The sequence below is a fragment of the Ictalurus furcatus genome, chromosome 3, assembly GCF_023375685.1.
Source record: "Ictalurus furcatus strain D&B chromosome 3, Billie_1.0, whole genome shotgun sequence".
NCBI classification, from domain to species: Eukaryota; Metazoa; Chordata; class Actinopteri; order Siluriformes; family Ictaluridae; genus Ictalurus; species Ictalurus furcatus.
In genome coordinates this window covers 26,158,681-26,181,198 of record NC_071257.1, presented here as the reverse complement: position 1 = coordinate 26,181,198, position 22,518 = coordinate 26,158,681, and the positions used below count along the sequence as shown (strand labels likewise).

Below are 22,518 nucleotides of genomic sequence, written 5' to 3'. Positions count from 1 at the left end.
ATTCTGGAATGGTTTGAAGAACATGACAGAGTTCAAGGTGTTGACTCGGCCTCCGAATTCCCCAGATCTCAATCCCACTGAGCGTCTGTGGGATGAGCGCGACAAACAAGTCTGATCCATGGAGGTCCCACCTCTCAACTTACAGGACTTAAAGGATCTGCTGCTAACATCTTGGTGCCAGATACCACAGCACACCTTCAGAGGTCTTGTGGAGTCAATGGGTCAGAGCTGTTTTGGCGGTACAAGGGGGACTGACAATAGGCGGTTTTAAACGTCATGGCTGATTGGTGTATAACAGTGTTCTTTTCAATTGGGTGTAGTCTGTAAATGCTAACATTACAAGTCCAAACACTTCTAATGGGCAAATCAAATGCACATGGCATACTTCAGAAATGACTCAATTATGACTGCTTATTTTGCCAGAATGCAGCCACCTGGTGTTGCTGACAGGGGCGTTAGATGGACTGTTAATCATCCGGGGCTGATTCCAGATTCTTCTCCATGTATTTTTTTCCAGCTCAGCTAGCACCCTAAGTTTTATTTTATGGAAGCTGTGGTAACTTAGCTGTCAACATATGACATGATCGGAAAAAGTCAGATTTATCATAAAACAAACAGATAAAATATAAAACATTTCTAACTAGGCTAGTTTGGTGTCGCTAGCCAAGGGGAGGCACAACTAAGCTATCATTGTATGGGTTCAGCTGCTACAGAGCCATGCAAAGTACATTATCTTTCCATCTGCTCTGCTCATATCATGTTCACGTGAACTGGAACTCATACAGACATTTACACACTTTGTTTCCTGCTCAGCGAGAGAGGATGTTACTGTTTCAGTTTCAACCCATTTACTGGTTTAAAAAAAATAAAAAATAAAAATAAAAAATTCTGTGTATATCCATTTTTCCTCACACTGAATAAGAGCTAGCATTTGGCAGAATTGAGAGACTGTCAGACAATAAGATACGAATGTTTCCACATATTTTCCTGTAAATCCTGTCTGATCGGTCTCGTCTTGTTCGTATAAGATATTAAATTACAACACGCCGTCTTCTTTTACTGACGTTTAGTTAAATAGTGACAAAACGCTCCAAGTGGCTGTGGCTCAGGTGGTAGAGCGGGTTGTCCACTAATCGTAGGGTTGGAGGTTCGATTCACGGCCCACATGACTCCACATGCCGAAGTGTCCTTGGGCAAGACGCTGAACCCCAATGTTGTTCCCAATGGCAAGCTAGCGCCTTGCATAGCAGCTCTGTTACCATTGGTGTGAGAGTGTGCGTGAATGGGTGAATGAGACACAGTGTAAAGCGCTTTGGAACCGCTAAGGTTAAACAAAATGCTAAATAAGTGCAGACCATTTACCAAGTAGAGAATTATCGGGGCTAAAGAAAATATCTTTGGGGCTGCAGCCCCCAAGGCCCAGGCCAGGTTACGCTCCTGGTTGCTGATGCAAACATTTTTGAACAAAACTCCAAGTCCAAAATATCCTTCAGATTGAACATGATACACACTTTTCCCATCATCTAAAAAAGATTGGACAACAATTATTTAAAATAATAATAATAATAATAATAATAATAATAAAATAAACCATATGCAGCATCCACAAGCAACATTAATGACGACTTTATTAAAAAGAAGGAAACAGATATATTGGTATATCAAAATATCATAATGCTCAAACTGTTGCTGCCATCAAAAGTGCATTTTACCCACAAACCTGCACTGACTGTTCCCATTAAGCACAATTTATCGGCACAGACAAACAGTTTCCTTTAGGTTTGCTTTTTTGTGTGCTACTTTGTCTTCAGATACAAGAATCCCTCGGTAACAATGTTGTCTGATGACAGCACATGCTGTGCATCACATGGATAAAAGCTTATTCTTTTGCCAATTAATGATATTTTCACTGCATCATTTTCACTGCGGGTAAAAAAAGAAAGGAAAAATGAAGCTTCACTGCAGCATGGTACGGTTGGTCTCAGTCTGCGGGTGTTCACGGAAAGAAAGTGTTCATTTTCATGATTTTTCATGTTTTAGCTGTGAGCAGGCTTTAGGAAGCATTTAATGGTATGTGAGATTATATAGGAGGTTGTACTTCATAATTGCACCATAATCTCAGGTTGTCATTCAACAAGAAGCTGACCAGGTGAACTAACGCGCATGATTTCATCTTGTCACTGCGTTCATGCAGATATGACAGATGGGTAGAAAAAGCACAGCTGATTCAGTTAAAACAGAGGCATTTGGAGTGCATGCCATCAGCAAGGTGTATACTCAGAGTCCAAAGTTTTAGAGCCAAACAACCCTATGCAAACATGTACTCTCACACTCACACACACACACACACACACACACACACACACCTCAATGCCTTATGCTAACAAACAAAGCACTATATTTCTGTACTTTGGTTCCAGCTCATTTGCTAGTTCACATTCATTTATGCTCTTTAAACACACACACACATACACTGCAAGCGGAAACAGAGCAAGCAGGAGGGCTAAAGAGATGCAGGTAAGGAAGTGATGGAGACAGAGATTAATAGGAGAGGAAGTTTCCGGAGCACATCTGTTTGTGACTGCGACAAGGCCATTCAGGTGCTGAAAAATGTGCCCTGCCACACCACAGCACCTGTGGCCAAACACACAGACAGCAATATATCTCAGATGAGCGGAACTAGCAACACACACACACACACACACACACACACGGCATGGCTCTGCCACCACAACAGATGAGACCCACAGAATGCCTTTGTGAGCTTCTATTACTGCAGCAAACCTTAATTTAGCCTCGCGGTTCAGGCAGACAATGTTCTGAGGTGGAGAAAGAGAGTTAATAATGAGCAATGCGCCAGCTCAAGAAAGAGGAAAGACTGCACCTGGCTTCTTAGCCTCCGAGGAATTCCTGTCCAAGTGACATTTGACCCTTCAAAGCCAATGTGGACTTGCGCTCTCCTGACAGCCCCTCATTAGCTTGGGAGGTGTCCCCTTAAATAATGCCACCTAAACAAGCTCAGCCTTCTTAGTCAGTCCCGTTCAAATCATGCCCTGAGGCTGCAACACCGGAGAAGCCCATTTTAGCATATAATCAGTGTCTGGGAAGAGAAAGGAAGACAGGCAGGCAAAGAAAGCAGGCAGGACAGACTGACGTAAAGCAGTGGATGTATGTGACAGTCTTCCTGTGCGAGCTTCAGGCGGAACAGGAAAGTGATCCAGGCAGCTCCGGCTGTTGCAACAGGCCCCATGTAAACCACGCACAGAAGGAGAGAACAGCCACAGGCTGTGGAGGTGCAGAACAGCAGAGCCCATGGGATGGAGGATTACCTAAAATATTCATTGAGGTTTTGCCCCTACACAATGCTGCACAGCACAGTAAATACTGGCTCCCAGAGGCCTGCTGCTTTACACACAGATTAATGCTAATCCATCTTAATGCTGGAGGCAGCACATACACTTACCAATTTCTCTGTTAGTGTGTGTTCCTCAGAATTGTGATCAAGCACAGAAACGGGAGCACGGACAAGAAAAAGTAAGTAGCTAACCACAAGGAGCAACAATGTCTGAATCATGTGTGTTTGTTAAACGAGTGAGGGGAAAAAGGCAGGAAGCTCAAAGTGAACGCTTCTCCTTTTGATGCGTGTGTGTCGGTCTCTGTGGAGCTGTACAACATGATTGCTGCCTGAGGGATAAAGAGTGGGCGATTGTGTGCGAGACTTTGGGAATCTGCGACAACTCTGCACACACAGTAAAAGGCTGCATTTTTGCTCTGTTGTGAAGCCATCAGATAGTCAGGGCAAGGCAGTTTGCAATGGTCATCCTCGCCAGCTTTGCTACTTGTAGTAGTATTTTACCACTGACCAATCCCTATTAACTGACCTGCATTCCCCAGCAGCAAGGTAGCAGCATTATTACTTTTTAATCAAGTAACTAAAGATGTAGCTGGGCAACTTCATCGAGTTTCACTGGTTATACTTGCAATTTTCCATAAACTTCTCCAAATCCAGGTGCACAACTGAATGTTAACGAGTTAAATATTTGGTTTACTACTCACCTAAGAAACCTGTTGAGTTCTGAATTACATGATATGACATTACATTACACATTCGCCTCACACCTCCGAGGTTGGGGGTTTGAATCTCGTCTCCGCCCTGTGTGCGGGGAGTCTGCATGTTCTCCCCCTGCATCGGGGGTTTTCTCCGGGTCCTCCGGTCTCCTCCCCCAGTCCAAAGACATGACTTGTAGGCTGATTGCCATTTCCAAATTGTGTGTAGTGTGCGATTATACCTTGTGATGGATTGGTACCCCGTTCAGGGTGTCCCCAGCCTTGTTCCCCGGGATAGGATGCATGCTCCCCATGACCCCGTGTAGGATAAATAGTAAAGAAAATGGATGGATAGATGGACACTATGCCATCAAAAAAGCTTGAAATGTAGCCTAACCCGATCAGCAAAGGTTTGCATATGACAAATGTCATTCTAAAACACTCGCATTTATATCGTATCGTTGCCAGATACGTGATAGGTGAATATGTGAATTGCAATCTTCTCAATAAGAATTGAGAAGGCATCATAACAACTCGTCAGTGCGAAACATAATAGGCGATTAAGTCTATGAACCAAACTGTGTTTGGTAATTTGGGACATCTTGAAAATGACTACATTATAAACATAAGCACATGATCTGAACCGACTGAGCTGATTATATTTTTTGGACGGGAGGTGACACAGAATAATCATCCATTAAAAAGATTTTTGTTTGTTTGTTTTTTAACGCCATGCCAGTGTCTATGGCTATTTTCATGGCAAGAAATGTCTAAGAAACTCTATAAAAGGTTTTTAAAAATATATTTTTCCTAAAAATTCTACAATTGCATTAGGTTTGACTTAAAAATTAATTAGTTTAGAATTTCTTCCAGAGTGTTGACTGAAAGGAAGGAAAAAAAAAAAGGGTTTCTCATGCGGTTAAGACCAGTACAGTCTAATAAAACATGTTTCGAGGATAATGGATTCTGGCTGAAGGTACATGTTGGCGAATCTCCTAATATTAAAAACTTGAGTCATTCTGGAGAGACCTATTCGACAGCGGGTGTAGACGATCTGGTCCCAGCGATTTGAAAACAGAGAAACGTTTCTTTTGCCAACAATAGTGCTGATTTCATGGAGTTTGTTCATGGTACACTGGTCCCACTCAGTTTGCTATGTGCTGTTAATATACGGGTTTATTATGGTTTTAGGTCAGTGGGAGGTATCGGACACTTTTTGAAATCTGCTGACAGTGCTTCCTTTGCAGCAGGGTCTGCTTCTTCATTTCCCAAGATTCCACAGTGTCCAGGTAACAAGCGTTGGGTGATAATTTTTCAGGGATGACATGGCTTGAAGTCATGATTTTGAATCTGTAATTATCAGAAAGTTTTTCTGTTGCATAGACTTTATGGAGTCCAGTGCTAAGACGATAGTATTTGCCTCTGCTGTAAAAACTGAGCTGTGGTTGGGGATGGATATTCCTTTTTTATGGTGGTGGATCATGAATGCAGATGTACCCCTGTACATACAGGGGTATGTGATGGATATATTTCTCTAATGTAGAGGAGTTGTTATTGAAAGTCATTTGGGTGGGTTTAAGATTTTGTGTTTCTTGTTAGGTCTGAAATTATTTTTGGTTTTTTCAAGTTCCAGGGGGATTATACAGAAGTGCATCTGTTCCAGTGTGCTCAGATCTACTTTGAGATTTTGTAAATGTGGTTTGATCTGTAGTCCAAAATGTCGGATATGTCTTGGTTTTTGTTGGTATAGGCTTGAAGAAGGAGTTGAGAAAACAGGATGGTAAGCTGGGTTTTCTTTGTTGGTCTTCAGCTTTGTTGTATATCGTAGGGCTAGTTTGAGTCTTCTGTTCTCCAGAGAAAGTGCATTTGCTTCGACATACAAACTTTGAGTTGGTGACGTACACGATTTCCTGGATGATCCATACACTATACAGCCATGATAGAATTAGTGTAGAGTTAGTGTAATCTGTAGAGCTTTAAAAGAACTGAACTTTCTGCAACCCATTTTGTTTTAGCTAAAAAAAAAAAAAAACCTTTAAAATGTTCATGGCTTTAAGACATTTATCTTTTAAAATCTTTATGTGACGGATAAAAGTCAGTTTACTGGGAAGAGTTCTTCCAAGGAATTTGGGTTCCTTAACCACACTGATGTGTTCACCATCCATGAATATCTCTGGATCAAGATTGGAGAGAGCGTAGCTGGCAAAAATGCATACAAACAGTTTTGGTTTTTGAAAATTTGATACTGACCAGGACAAAATGATTTGCTTAACTGTATTAAAAGAAAAAAGCTGCAGAAGTGCCGGATCCATGCAAATAAGTTCCAGCTATGGACCGTGTAAATAAGACCTGGCCATGAGTCCTCCCTTGTTTGCTGCACGGCCTGCGTAGGAGCCAAACTCGTCCTCCTGTCCTGAAAGGCCATGTCCCAGATTTCAGAATGTCATTTTCTCCAAAACATTTCAGACTAGGCATAAACCAGCCTTAAAGCTTATCTTATGAGAAAGCTGCCACATTTCCTCTCGCACCTGTCATGCATCCAAAGCCATCGCATTGTCTCAGAGCTGTGATCCGGCAGTTAAAGGACCCTTTATCTGAGCCAGGTGCTGGAGCTCTTTATGCGGATGGCCTCACAGTTTCCCTGCATCGCTGCTAAGGAGGAGGTGAATGTGTACATCTCCGGTGGAGCGTGAAGACTGGGTCAAACATGGCACGCCGTTATGGTTTTCCACTCACAGCATGCTGCTTCCTGCTGAGAACCCTCTGAGCCGCAGAGAATGTGTTGACGCTTTGCTACATTACACACACACACAAAGCACTTCTACTGCTACACAACTTGCATATTAAAACATTTTCATACAAGCTGCACTGTAATCAAGTTGTCAGTCTCGACTAAACATGGTCACTACTCGAGTAAGGAGAAAGGACTCTGCACTTGGACACAATGAGAGATATTCTTTCAGCACATTTAATTTTGTCATGTTTCTCTGCCTCGCTGTCTTTACGAGCAGCTTTATTTCAGTACAGAACAGTATGAGAGTGGCAGGGCTTTGGAGATATGGTTCCATGTGTCAGACCACAGAAGAATAAGCCCACTGGCCTGAAGCAGGACTGTCACTCAAGAATGCAGCCCTGGAGATGAGCATGCTTGCTCAACCTCTATCAGACGACGCTCGAGACACACGGATGTCAGTGTCATTCTCAATGACATGCTGAATATAGAACTCAGGATGACTGCCACTCAGGTGGAGGAGAAGAAAGGTAGAAAGGCGTGCAGTTCTTCACTCCTCTTGCGTCAATTCTTCATAAAAAGAAGTGTACGTGAAGGTTCATATGATGTGGAAGAGCTAAGACGCTCTCGTGAAGTGGATTTGCAGGAAATGTTTCCATATGCTTCAATGGATAAAGCACAACTACAGTAGCAAATCTGCATTTCACATGCATAATGGCACACGCACACACACAGCTTTATATCTGCTCATTAATCTGCATGGGCGAGTCCACCCCACCACCAGTCAGTCACACACACACACACACAAAATGAGGGGCCCCTTCAAATTGTTTGAGCTGTGTGATGTTAAGCTGCAATGCATTTTAAAACAATGTGTATACTTGTTAATTTGTAGACTTGTATACAAGCAGAGTTGCCAATATTGCTAACAAGAAAATCCTAGAAGGGAGAGAGTATAAAATAAAACTATTTTACCATAAAAACCAGAAGCAAAAAGCTCGACAGCTTCTGTCAAATTATCAGCTCCTAAATTGACAACTGAATAGGTGAATGAGACACAGTGTAAAGCGCTATGGATAAAAGCGCTATATAAGTGCAGACCATTTACCATTACATGACCATTACATGACCATTACTGACCAAAGAGACCACCCCCCCCCCAAACTTGTGGCTTATGAATTCACAGGTCTTCTAACGTCAATGTGAAGCGAAAGTAAGTGCTTTCAGAATAAAATGCACATCTTTCACATCTTGAGGTCAGGTACTGATGTCGGGTGAGGAGGTCAGGGGCTAACTTGCAGTTCTCCAGTTCAGCCCTGAGGTTTTCAGCGAGGTTGAGGTCAGGACTCTGTTCAGACCACTCGAGTTCTTCAACCTTATCAAACCATGTCTTCATGGAGCTCGCTTTGTGCAGACTGACACTGTCATGCTGGAACAGGTTTGGACCTCTTCCTTCCAGTGAAGAGAAATCGTAATGCTACGGCATACAAAGACATCCTGTTCAATTGCGTGCTTCCAACTTTGAGGCGAACGTTTAGTGAAGAACCGCATATGGGTGTGATCATCAGGTGTCCCCAACTGTTGGCTATATTGGGCTTAACTTAAAAGTGGAGGTATGTGGTACAGCTTTCCATTCCTTTAATGCTCTTGTTTATGCCAGATAACAACAACCCCAGGGCCAACAAAGTGAACAACAGAGCAAGCGTATTTCTGGCACGCACATTCAGCAACATTCTTGGAAAGGAAGACCATAAAGACATTAGGACATGCAGGGAGCCTTAAAATAAGACAACCTACCATTTATGATTATATATATCGATTAAATGTTCCCAACAGTACAGTAAATGGTTTGGCAGTGGGAGCTTTCTCCTGGGCTCCAGGATTCTGGCCTGTCCCTCCTCATTTACAGGGAACTGCATCCTCACCGCCTGGAGATTTGTAAGTGAATAATAATATCTTCTGCTGACTCATGATCAGATTTCCTAAAATCCATTATCACTTATCCACTGTGGCACACACTGACTCACTCACTCACTCACTCACATCCCCTCTCATTCACTCAGACACTGTTTAAAGTCCCTGCAGGCGTAAAGTAAATTTAGCTTTCAATCCTACTTGAGAAGCTACTGTGCAAGAGATCACGTGATGATTTCAAATCACCATGTGACGTCTTTTCCATCCTTTGTGTTTTTAATTATTCCAATGAGTAGACAGCAGGCTGGCATAAATGACACATTGGTAGACATTTGACAAAAAAAAAAAAAATATCAAATGCCATTTCTATCACAGCTGAGCAAAACTATAACCAAAAACAGTAATCTGAGACTACAGTGGATACAGGCTAACGAAAACTGAACAGCTGAAGATTGGGAAAACACGGCCTGGTCTGTTCTCGATTTCTGATGCGAGATAAAGATGTTAGGGTCAGAATTTAGCATCAACAGCATGAAGCCATGAACCCAACCTGCCTTGTGAGAACAATTCAGGTTGGTGTTGGTGGTGTAATGGTGTGGGGAATGTTTCCCTGGCACACACTGGGCCTGTTAATACGAGTTGAACATTGTTTGAATGCCACAGCCTATCTGAGTATGGTTGCTGACCATGTGCATCTCTTTATGGCTACAATTTACCCATCTTAAATGGCTACTTCTTGCATGATAATGCACCATGTCACAAAGCACAACTTGTCTCAAACTGGTTTCATGAACATGACCATGAGTTCAGTGGCCTTCCCAATCACCAGGATCCAAACGAGCACCTTTGAGATGCGGTAGAACGGGAGATTCACATGAATGTGACAAATCTGCAGCAATTATCCAATCGTGTCAACACAGACCAGAATCTCAAAGGAATGTTTCCAACACATTGTACAATGCCATGCCACAAAGAATTGAGGCTGCAAAGAGGAGTCCTTCCCAGTATTAATATGGTGTTCCTAATAAAGTGACCAGTGAGTGTAGATTCCTACTCTTTTGTATGATTGCAATTTACCAGACTTTTTAAATAATAAAAAAAGAATAGTATTGGTTTGCAACACTTTTATTGCCTCTGGGTTGCTAATTAGGGATCTAAATAAATATCCAGATTCTGTGAAGCTGCTTTGTCTACAGAAAATGTCTACAGTTAAAAGTGCTATACAAATAAAATTGAGTTAATTAGTTTGATTTAAATGTAGTACTCATTTTATATTCATTTCCATAAAATGTGTTTACCTCTATATACACTATTACAGTTAAAAAAAAAAAAAAATTCTTAAATATTGCTTATAAAAATGAAAACCTACGCTATACTCTGGAGGAGAGATGATGTGTGATGTGTTTGACATTCAGGGTTGGACATATTGAAATATTCTAGAGAAGAGAGTATAATTCAAACTGATAGGAGAGAGAGAGAACGAGACACGAGAAATCGGTGAGAGGTAAGTGGGGAAGGGAGAGAGAGAGAGAGAGAGAGAGAGAGAGAGAAAGAGAGGCTGTCTTTCACTACAGCTTCCTTGACACACAGACAAATACAGACTGTCAAAGACTGGCAGACAGTCAGGTACAGCTGAATGATTCACTGTTCATTCTTTTCAGAGAAGCCATCGCAAATTGTGTGATACAAATCTAGTGTGAACTCACTTCTGTAATATGATCTACTTCTATCCGAAGTACATGACCATTACCGGAACATCTGCTGTCTCAACTGAAACTGCACTCTGAAATCATGACACTGACAACGCCAGTGGTTTACACTGATGATTTATAAAGCACATCATGTAATTATGACATACACAATGTGTACTGTGACCACAGAGTTAACAAAGGGGCTTTCCCTAAATTCATTAAAGCTAGCCCACTAACGCTACATAATACACTGAACTCTCACTGACTACGTTTACATGGACAGCAGTAATCTAATTATTACATATCATTCAACATTTATTAGACATATTATTCATCATTCAACATTATTACATATCATTATAACATTTCATTCAAGCTACTGCGACAAACTCAGAGGTGCTGGACGAGAGTACGGAGTAAGGACTGATTGGGGGGGGGAGTCAAAAAGAGAAAACCGTGCTCTCTTGTTTGCCGTCAAACGGTTGAGCACTGCCGTGTGTGATCGTGTCCCGTCGCAAAATGCGGTGAAAACTCCCACACGACATTAACAGTGTGATTAAGGTGTTTACATGTCTGTAACGCACTTCAATAATGCAACCAAAATAGGAATACTCTACATGTCTTAATTCGATTTGTGTTTACTTCGAGTATGACTTTAGTCGGATTAAGGTCATCAAAAATCGCTGTTTACATGCTAGTTTCTTAATCTGAGTATTGTCTTAATCGGCTTCATATCGGATTATTGTTGTCCATGTAAAATACTGACTGTTGCGACTCCTGCCAGGCCCTAGGTATTTAGACTTCTTTCTATACATTACTTTAATGTGTACAATATTATATTCTGTACTTCACTGTTTCAATATTTTAATCGAATGAAGAAATTCTGGGGATAATTTAAAAACACTAAGTAGTAATACAAATCAGGTTCAAAACAAATAAGACAGCATGAGTCAAATTTGAAAAACAGCCAGTCAGTCAATTAGCTAGCTAAAACAGGATTATTTGTGAAACTTGACATTACTATGGCAGTACACTGTGTGGGGAAAATCCCAGCAGTCAGATTCAACCAGTCAAACAGGCAACATTTTACTGTTTTCAAATGTACACACAATACACACACACACACAGTCACTTCATGCATAATATTACCTGAAAGTGCACGTTGAATTTTGACTATTTTTTTTTTTTTTCCTTGAGTAAAATACTTCAACCAAACTTTGGACCACTTGGCTTTAAGCATTTTTGTCAGCTTGGCTAATATGCAGCTCGAGGCATAACTGCAGAACGGAGTAAAAGATAGTGTGTGTGTGTGTGTGTGTGTGTGTGTGTGTGTGTATACATTAGCAGGACTACCTGACAGACAGCAAAATAACTTGGCACACTGCAGACTACTGTAAAACCTGCTCAGAATGCAAATAAAGAATTGAAATCAGCAAAACCATTTTAATGCTAGAATCAAACCATTCTCCTAAAAATAACTGGACAGGCGATACACCCTAACACACACACACACACACACACACACACACACACACAAAGCTGAAGACACTTATTAATAAACACCCCCCTCCCACCCCACACTCACTCTCTCTCTGGTTTGGCCTTTTATGCAGCACATTAAGTAAACATGAAAACACTCAGGTGATAATCTATAACACTAATAACAACTTGTGAGCAGAGGAGGGAGTTCTGCTTCACTTTCACCTGACTCGCAAAAAAAAAAAAAAAAAGGACAAGAAAAGAAAAGAAAGAAAGAAAGAAAAAAAGGCCACAATCTACGTGAGACACTAATTGAGTGTTGCGAGTGCGGTCCATTCACTTAACCAGCACGAGACCCTTTGACATTGACACGGCACCCTACAGTACCTCTAATAGCACTTCATCGGTTCATACCGCATACATAATAAAGACGTTTTTAATAGCTTCATGACCATGAAGAGAACAGGAACAGCAAGACCTGGCAGTGATTGAGAGAATCAGAGGAGTTTCTTGGCGTTAAATTAACATTAATTAGAGGCAAATTGATCAAGTGGGGATAGGGCCAACACGTTCTCTCATTATGAAGCAGCCATTACTCTTTAGTTGACGTGCTGCTGACACGCTTTCAGATGAGAGTGAGATCAGTCAGCGCCCCTGCTGATGGGTGCAATAATGCACAAACCTGTGGCTCCCGTCATAAAAAGAGCTCTATTGTTAAAGCCCCTCAGCCACGGCTCTCGCTAACGTTAACGCCGAAGTGTGCGCTGCATTTTAATAGTGCAAAATCTATTCCGGTTCTTTAAGCTCTTCTGGTTCATAAAGCAGAGTAACTAAGCTCTTTTCAGACATAAAGACAAAAGGAAAACGGGTAAAAATCTCATTAACGGGACAGAGTGCATACTGAGTAAAAGACAGGAAAAGATATAGCCAGCCACACAGTCGCACACCAACACACAGCCCCAGCGTCCATCTCCGTCAGGCCCAGGGTTATTAATTTTCACTACATGTCTTCTCCCCATCGTCTTTCAGAGGCAGTTGTCAGCAGATATAGGCCTTGACGATATTCGGCATCAGCACCACTCGTTGTCCTCACGCTGTAGATCTCCCTCACGTACACAATTTGTGTGTTCACTTTCTTGGTTTGGATCTCCAAGCTTTCCTTCTTCCACAACAGACCGGTTATTTCGGGGCAGATCTAACAATCTGAGGAATGAACTGAAAACAGAATATGTACTCTGGGCAGTGACGGGTCCCACTGCCTTAACACATAATACTGCATTTAGAATAGTGTAGTTCACTGTCTGAGCAAATAAACACGACCATTAGCACCTGTGTGTCCATCACAGGGGCTACACACCAATTTTAAAAAGTATACTGGAGTGATATTGCTACTAGGCGTGTCCTAATAATTAGTTAGTTAGAGGGCGGTTGTGGCTCAGGTGGTAGAGCGGGTTGTCCACTAATCGTAGGGTTGGCGGTTCGATTCCCGGCCCACATGATGAAGTGTCCTCGGGCAAGACGCTGAACCCCAAGTTGCTCCTGATGGCAAGTTAGCGCCTTGCATGGCAGCTCTGCTACTACTGGTGTGGGAGTCTGTGTGTAAATGGGTGAATGAGACACAGTGTAAAGCGCTTTGGATAAAAGCACTATATAAGTGCACCATTTGCCATTTAGTTATATCATACAGTATATTGCGATTATCTTGTATTGATACGTTGAGATGTAAATTGTGATTGTTACACTATTTTTTTTACTATGTGCTGCTACACATCCATCCATATTCTGTACCGCTTATCCTACACAGGGTCACAGGGAGCCTGCAGCCTATCCCATGGGACTCGGGGCACGAGGTGGGGGACACCCTGGACTAGGGATGTCACGATACCAAAAATCTAGTAGTCGGTACCGATACCACCAAAAGTACATGATACCAAAGTCGATACCACGGTGTGGTATAAAATTAGAAAAAATAAAATAAAAAAACTCTCTTGGAGGACATCCTCCTCTGGCTGATACTGGCAGAGGCAGAGAGAGAGAGAGAGGGGGGGGGGGGTATTTTAGTTATCAAACACTGTCTGATGAGTGGACGTGCACTCCTATACGCGCACGTGCACACACACACCTTATACTCTGAATGCAAGCATTAGTTTAAATTCACTGATAGGGTGGCAGACCTAAAAGATTTATTAAAAGCATGAACATTTGAATAATTATTAGTGACATTAGGCTACATTTAGCTGACAGGACACGGGCTGAATGGCGATGCATGGTGGCCCATTAGGACGTAGTTTATAACACTGCAATGCGTTAGCATCATTAACAAATAACTGGCTATCGCTAACATTACATGGAGCATAACGTTAGCTGGTTTCACGGCTACAATGCCAGCTGCCTCAAACAAATATAACATAGGGACCGTCTTTCAGGTGCTTCGCCAATTTCCGGGTGTTTCCTCACTTTGTTTGAACTGAACGATAGTATCGGTTGCACACCTGAAACCGATACTAGCTTTCCTCTCTTTTCCTCTCAACGAGTCGGGGCAGAGCTAAACTTGTTAAGCTAAGCTAATCTTTTGTAGTTTTTCCCATGTGCTTGTAGGAGTTGTTCTTCTTCACCACTGGTGGACTGACTATTTGCTGCCCCCATCAGGTCCGGAAGAATCGCAACCACGGTACTTTCGTTACAATCCATGGGATTGCACCAATGTACCAATGGGATGCAGAAAAATAAGTACCGTCACATTTTAAGAATGTTGGTGCCGACTTAGTACCGAAGTATCGGTTCTCGTGACACCCCTATCCTGGACGGGGTGCCAACCCATCACACACACACACACACACACACACACACACACACCCCCACTCACACACTACGGACAATTTGGAAATGCCAATCAGCCTATAACACATGTTTTTGGACTGGGGGAGGAAACCGGTGGAAGCCCCAAAGCACGGAGAAAACATGCAAACTCCACGCACACGGGGCAGAGGTTAGAATCAAACCCCCAACCCTGGCGGTGTGAGGCAAACGTGCCACATTTTTGGTATTTATATTACTATGTTTCTTGCTTGAGATTTATTATCTGTGTTTTATTACATTTTATAGACTCTATAATTTCAGTGTAGTGCTTACATGAAAAAATGTTCTAAATATTATTAGTTTTAACATGAAATTCGGGTGATATGAATCATTAATATCGACTAATACATTATCGCAAATCTGTGATCACAGAATGCCTTAAAATATATATTCAAGAGCTCGAGAATGGCCTGCATTAATTTGACTAAAATAAACAGCTTTTTGCCATGATTCATCAAAACACTCAGAATAGAAAAGATTACAGAACACAAAAACCGATTTGTTGGTGTTCATTTGCATATCACAAGCTTCAGCCATAATATCAGTCTCAGCAATGGTGATCACGACAACAATTAAACACATGAAACATCAGGCTTCCATACACATCCACAAAAACTATGACCCACGAGCAATAAGCTTTGAAAACGGCCAATCTACACACCCCCACACACACTCAACACACTACCCTGTCTGCTCATCAACACTGTCTCACTCCTGGTCCCATAAACCACATCCTCAGCCATTCACCTCGTCCACCGCGCTTCCCAAACCGGAACGAATGACTGCAATTACCACTAAAAACCTTGAGACATCACAGAGGTCATCAACCCATGGAGAACGCAGTGAGAAATGGATAAAAACAGTCTAAGCATGGACAAAAAGAAAAACTTGCAGGCTTCAGGTGAGAAGTTGCAATCTGATTAAAAGCTCTGTAGCGTCACTATCTTTCACACACAATTCGATTCATTTCTCTGAGAAAACTCATCAACTCTGACATGCACACACTGAGACTCAATTTACTGTTGACACCAAGAGTGAATCCTCAAGACCCTTAAGATATTAATGATTCAGGGGCTTTCGATCACGACCTGTTCGACTTGTTTTAATCTCCGTGCTAGACGTTTCATACAGAGTCGGTATAAACCCACTACAGTATGACCTGTACCATGATTATCGCAAATAACCGCCTCGCGTTTAATGTCCATTTTAATCAGGAATAAAACATGATGGTGTTGCAGTGGTGTTACAGGAAAATCATCAACGACCGGGTGCGGTAGTGTGACCGGACGTGTAGCAGACTCGAGGCTGATTTATACTTCTGCGTTAACCTGTATTTGCAACACAAAGTGGGGGATCATGGGTAAACGTGGCACACAGAGACACACTATCGTGCAGTTCTATCAGACAATTCACTTGGTTTAGAGTGAATCAAACGAGGGTTCTTTTCCCCAAAACCACATTATGTCTGTGTTATCTTTTTATCTTCTGTTTATTATTCCTACAGTGAAACACGGAACTGTTTTTCGGCTCCTCTACGCGGTAATTCAGTAAATTCTGGTGCGTGTCACGTGATGGCGCATGTTACGTGCAAGTATGAACACGTCACCCTGTGCGAGTGTCCTGACGTGCTCGCAAAGACACGAACGCAGAAGTTTAATAGAGCCCAAATTATTGATATGGATTTAGGATGTGGAATATCTGCAAATATCAGCAAAACTAAATATTTCCTGTCACATAGATTCAAGCAGCTATAAACAGTCTTTCCCTCAAAAACCACAGCTTCTCATATTACCAAGAAACCACAAACTCCTTTGTCCTGAAGACTTCTAGGGCGGAGAACTTAAAAAAAAAAAAACAAAAAAACAAAACAAAACAAAAAACTTCAGACTCCTTCCATAAACAATAAACAAACATACAGAAATCTTCACCGTATCATCAACGATTATATGCGTTTTGTTAAATAACGTCTTTTAAAATCCATTTATTGTTAGGCTTAAATTATGAGATTTAGCGATTGAGTTGTTACTATAGCAACGACAACACATCTCTCTTTCCATCTGGTCGCTCCCTCTCTCTTAAAAAACACAGCCTGTCATTTTACCTTGAAAACGGAAAGCATAAACAAGCCTGAGAGTGCTTACAACCGAGACTCCTTCCACTGTGCTGTTATACGAAATGAACACACATTCTGACCAATCAGATCCGAGCACTCAACCGCCCTGTGGTATAAAGGAAATTAATCAACACCTTCTGACCAGTCAGATTATAATGATCACGCAGAACAAACTGCACAGTTAAATCTAGTTGCTGTCGTGCAAAAGACAATGATAAATGTAATGAAATAACCGTGTTACAATGAATTAAAGACTGCTGTTAATTAATGACATAAAAGCTTCTTAAAACATCACACATAATATGAAGGGGGGGTGAAAAAAGAAAAAAAAAAAAAAAAAAAAAGAGTGTATACAGGGGCTTCTGGTAGTGACGGTACGCTATTTATGTTAATTATGTAGTAACTGTGAAAACCTCCTACTTCAGAAGGAATTTGGTTCTGCCACAGCCGGGGGTAGAATTACCTTCCTTGCTCGTGTTTTTCCAAACGCACTGTTGTCAGCTGTGTGAATGAAGCTGAATAAGCACAGAAACAGCAAGCAGCAAGTAACAGCATGTAAATTCCCTCCCTCTCAGGGTACACTAATGCCTTCTCTTTGTTCTCTGCCCTCAATCCATCGTTCCCTTAACAGCAGCCCTGGAGCTACTCATGTCTTCATGTATAGCCCATGCCACAAAACCTCAGACAGCTCACTCCTTCCTGGATGTTGCTCCTTCACCCACTTGCTCAATTACACTCTCCTTACACACACACACACACACACACACACACACACTCCCTTTCTCCATTACTTTCCGGCACATCCTGCCCTGCATCGCTTTGTGCAATTACTTTGCAGCTTTTCCTAGGGGCAAGAGACCCTAAACATTCCTGCACACACTATGTAAGCTGACGTCACAAACCCCAGGTTCTCCAGTACAGCTCAGTTTACTGTCTCATTGTTTCTCTTACACGCAGCAGGCTTTAAGAACCACTCTCTCCTCTCGCACGAGCTCTCTTATCGTCTCTCTTCATCCGAGAAGCAATCCACCAAAGCAGGGTTATCAATGCTCGACATGTAGCACTGCACAAGGTATTGCAAGTTCAAGAACTTTTCAATACTACAACATGGCTGGATAACATTCACTAATTTTGATGCTGCATTTAAACGGGCCAACGCTAATATCCGATGTATTTTCACTATAGGAGAATCAAATATGCTGATTTGACTCAGATGTGCGAGAGCAAAATTCGCATAGAGTTCATGTCGACTTTTTAAAAAAGACCAGCTGTTCCTCGCGTTATACTTCTTATCTTGCTGATAAAGGCACGCAGCGAAACAAGCATGCAAAATGCTTTTTTTTTTTTTTTTTTTTTTTTTTAAATCCCTCCACTGCAAAGGAGCAAACACAAGCAACTTGGGTTAGAAATCTGGCTGAAAAGCATCACAACCTCTCCTTAGATTCGATTAAGCATTTTATTCAGAGTTAAATTTGGGTGTAGATTAGCAATTTGCTTCTCCATAAATGAATCATCTGATTTTTTAGCAGCTGAAGGAGTGTGGGGTTTAAAAACAAAGATAGTGATGAACCGAGGCTGCACGAGTATGTGCCTGAATATGATGCTCCTGCTCGCTGCTTGAGGTGTAGTATTTTTAGCTTCAGGACAGTACAGTCTGGTGTCCTTCAGTACTGAAGTCACATTTTGGTAAGCCTATCCTGACAACTCTCACATATGCGGTGCCACATTTCACTTATCCCTAACAAAGCGGCGTGAGGAACGGGCTCGAAAAGTCAGAAAAGATCAGGAACACGATGTGAAAGGAAGGCAGAGCGAGAAATCAAGAGACAAAACCGTTCCTTTGTACTCGCATCCCCAGAGTGACTGTGCGATTGGAGCTGAACTGCTAGCGGCTGTAATTGCACTTGAGCTGGCTCTTGGAGACTGACTACAGCAGGGATTTGGGCTCCAACATTTCATGTGAACACTGTTTGTCTTCCTTATAATCACTACAAAAGCTCACCCTGTACTCTCACTCGGTGTCTGCTGCTAGGCACGAGCAATGCTGGTTCTTACGATATGATAACGACTGCAGGTACAGCGAGGGGAAAAAGAATGTCGATATTATTTCAGAAAAAAAAAAAAAAACCTTGATTATATTCGCGCAATTAGGGAAATGTTATACAGGTTTATTAGGTTCCTCATGCGCTTAAATAAAATGAAACATATTAAATAAGAATGCAGCTGCAGGCAATAAGCAATAACTAGTGCCAGTTCAGTTCAAAAAGCAGCACATGGATGACTTCATTTAACTGAAAATGTACAAAGCCCTGCCTCTTCTTTATTTTCACTGGTGATTTAACCAGTCGTTTGAATCTGCCATAAAGCATCATCCTGATTGACTGATGACTGGATACCAAAATGAGTGAGAGAGAGATAATATCTGTGCTGTATGAGATGAAGATTGAATTCTGTATGAGATGGAATTCTCAGAAATAATGTTGTTAAAAGAAATGAAATTATCTATTCTGTTCATTTAAAAAACAGGTGGCTTGGGTGTTATAAGGATGTCAATAAAGATGCACCGTTGCATCAGCCGATGAAAGCTATTTTTCCCTGCTATGGGCCATCAGCCGATAGTTTAAAAACATCCGATGATCAGGGCCGATTATATCCCGTCAATCAAAAGAGGGAGGGAAAACACATCGATTTCGTGCTGTGTGTAAAGATCTCTCTTGTGTGGAATGTTGACGAAACTGCAGTTCATAAGCTCTGTAATCGCTGCACTGCTAAAATTTTATACCGGAAGTGAGCAGCAGTGAAGCGGGAATTTCTGCGTCGAGTTCAATTTATTGTTTTTGCCACTGCAATTTGACATTTTTTTGTGCTTTTTCTGCTTGAATTGGCGAAATTTCAACTGCACGAAATAGTTTTGCAGTGATGTTTGTTGGTAAATGAGACCTTTTAGCTCTACTCATGTTCGACGCAAGTGAATCGAAGAGGGCTTTGGCTGAATGCGCGTTGTGATGACGTCACATGAGTCATGGCCCAAACCTGAGGAAAATTCTGAGGTAATTTTGAAAAATTGCAAGATCCTTTAAACAGGGGCAGATTTAGTGATTTGGGGGACACACCCAAAATACAGAAATTGGGGGCTGAGACACTCATGAATTAAGCATTCTGATGGCATTTTAGCATATGGATTTTTAGAAAAACATAATTAGCGAAAAGTAAAAAATAAAACTTCCTTAACAATAAGTTTATGCAATTTTGGGGGCCTTGGTAGCTCGGGGCACAAGGCAATTGCCGACCTTTGCCTAATGGTAAAGTCGGCCCCTGCCTCTGAATATCGCGGAGTTTGTTTGTTTTTGCGTTAATTTCTGTGAGAATCCTGGAGGAACTGATCAACAGCCCCTTTAATCAGCCTTTAGGATTACACTCTTCTGAGTGATTTTTATTTTCTTTCATCTTCTGTGTTTAATTTATTCATTCATTTTCATATGATTCATTTACATGTGATTCATTTTCATGTGATTCATTTACATGTGATTCAATTACGTATGATTCATTTACATGTGATTCATTTTCATGTGATTCATATTTTTCTTTCACCTTCTAACGGACCCTCACTGTAGACAGTATGGAGTCACTTTCCAATCCAAGAGGCAGCATTTGTTTCAAAAAGGCCAATGTGTCTATCTGGACGATCCTAAATTACTAAAGAACCACAGAAAACAGTGTAATGTTTAATGTTCTCTGGAAGGAATCCCTGCGAATGATGGGCTCAAGACAGGCTTCCACGTATTGCATTTCTGTAGTTTCAGCCATTTGTGAACCCTTTTTAATAGAAACCCCTGCTCCCAATACCACTACACACTGGGACATTATCTCAAGACTCTTGGTAAGAGAAGTCTGATGTCCTAATGTGGACAATGTAAAGAGAGCTGGATGTTTCATACTGCAGTGCTCCACAGTCTGATCTGATCGTTCCACTCAGCACCTGCACATTAAGCCCTGAACCACACCCCTTTATGTAATGTTCCAGTGCCACTGAAGTCTTTCAATCCGCTGTTGGCGTTAACAGCAAGCAAGTCCATCAATCTCTCCTCCTTTTTCCCCCCAGTGTGAGACAGACAGAGGAGTGTGACACTCGATACAGCTTCAGGTTTTCTTTCCCAGAGTTCAGGTTACTGTGAGCCTCCTACATCAGCTCGGCCGGCTTTTCAGCAGCTCACAATCAACACCAGCGTCACGTACAGCCAGCTTACATACACCCACATGCTTGCAAACTCTCACCGCATGACTTCTTTTTTCCCTTCCACTTCTCACAAACAAACACAGACTGAAAAGTTTCATCATGTACCCTTCCTTTAGGTCTATTATGTGTGACAAAAACCCCACCCACACTAAAACAAACGCACACGCGGTGAGGCACAAAGTGACTAAGACAGATTCAGCTCACACCTTGCGTCTCTCCTATCCCTGTAGCCTCCTCCTGTCTCCGTGGTGACATCTGAGAGGGAACGGACGGAGGGTGACAGTGACAAACATCCAGCCCCCGCACAGTCCTGCCAAGACAAGAGAGAGAAATGTTCATATGCAGTCTCTTCTATCCCACAACCCAGAGAAGGACATCTGCACTGCACCAGACCCAGCAGCCCTGATTTAGGTGCCTTGTTTTTCTTCAATTGTTGTTGTGGTTTTTTTTTTAAAAAAAGACAAATACCAGCCTTTTCCTTTAAAACACTTTTCTGCACAGCTCACTCCTTCTGCACAAAATCGCCTCTTAATACACACAGCGAGTCAACAAAACTATTACAGTATAAACAACTCATGCAGCAACACGAAATTCTCCAACGGTACCGGTTTCCATCTTATAATAAGATCAGATACACCCGCAATCAGTAACTTATCTAACCCTAGTTTACTTCACCGTGTCCTTGTTTGAACACATGAATAGGGATGGCATTTGCTCATTCGCCTGATGTTTCAGTCTGAATTGAATCATGCATGTCAAGATAATTGGCTATGCGCAGATCCACATAAAGAGACCTCTAACTCGTTACTCATCACGATACTTAATCCAAAAATAAACATAGAAAATGTCAGCTCTGGATTTGTCTGTCTGCTGAACACACACCATAACCCAATACATCCAGATCTGTTCAGAGGCAAGTTGTTTTGTTGGTTATATGGGTTGGGTTTGATTAAATAAGAAGACGTGTATTAAAATACTACAAAATACTGCAGCCTCAAATAGTTAACAGTGGTATGCGGATTGTTCCGCTTTGACTAGTCTTTAATACTGCTTCATCCACGTCGGTTGTGCAATCACTTGTTTGTTAAAGTAATTTAACGTTGTTCTTTTACCCTTTCTAAACCATCCTGAAGGCCTCACTATCGGCCTGAAACCTTTCCTGATCCAAGAACTGTTCTACTGCATCCGGTGGTAGCCACAACCCAGTAAGCCTGGAGATTTTAGATATTTGACCTACATAGCAAGCATCGGTGGGGGCTGAGATCGGTTAAATAATTCACGCTAAATGGTTGTGTCAACGGATGCAGTTTTGTACTGTGAGGCATATGGTGCGTTACTCCTGTACCATATCTTACTTTAAAAGAAAACAAAAAGCCACCAACACTGAGACCATAAATATGTTTATTGTGGAGTCTCCTTGTACCTCGGTTAAACCTCTCACACATAC

The 22,518-nt window shown here is 41.8% G+C and overlaps 1 protein-coding gene across 10 annotated transcripts in view; it reads right to left on the bottom strand.

Moving 5' to 3' along the window:
- ndst2a (N-deacetylase/N-sulfotransferase (heparan glucosaminyl) 2a) overlaps nucleotides 1–22,518 on the bottom strand; it is a 137,179-nt gene that overhangs the window by 51,389 nt on the left and 63,272 nt on the right. For 9 of the 10 annotated variants that reach the window (XM_053621751.1, XM_053621740.1, XM_053621744.1 and 6 more), the window contains one exon: nucleotides 21,278–21,381. The exons of the other annotated variant lie outside the window; for it this stretch is intronic. The gene's annotated coding sequence lies outside the window, so the exon portion shown is untranslated. The remainder of the gene's footprint in view (nucleotides 1–21,277; nucleotides 21,382–22,518) is intronic. 10 annotated transcript variants of the gene reach the window in all.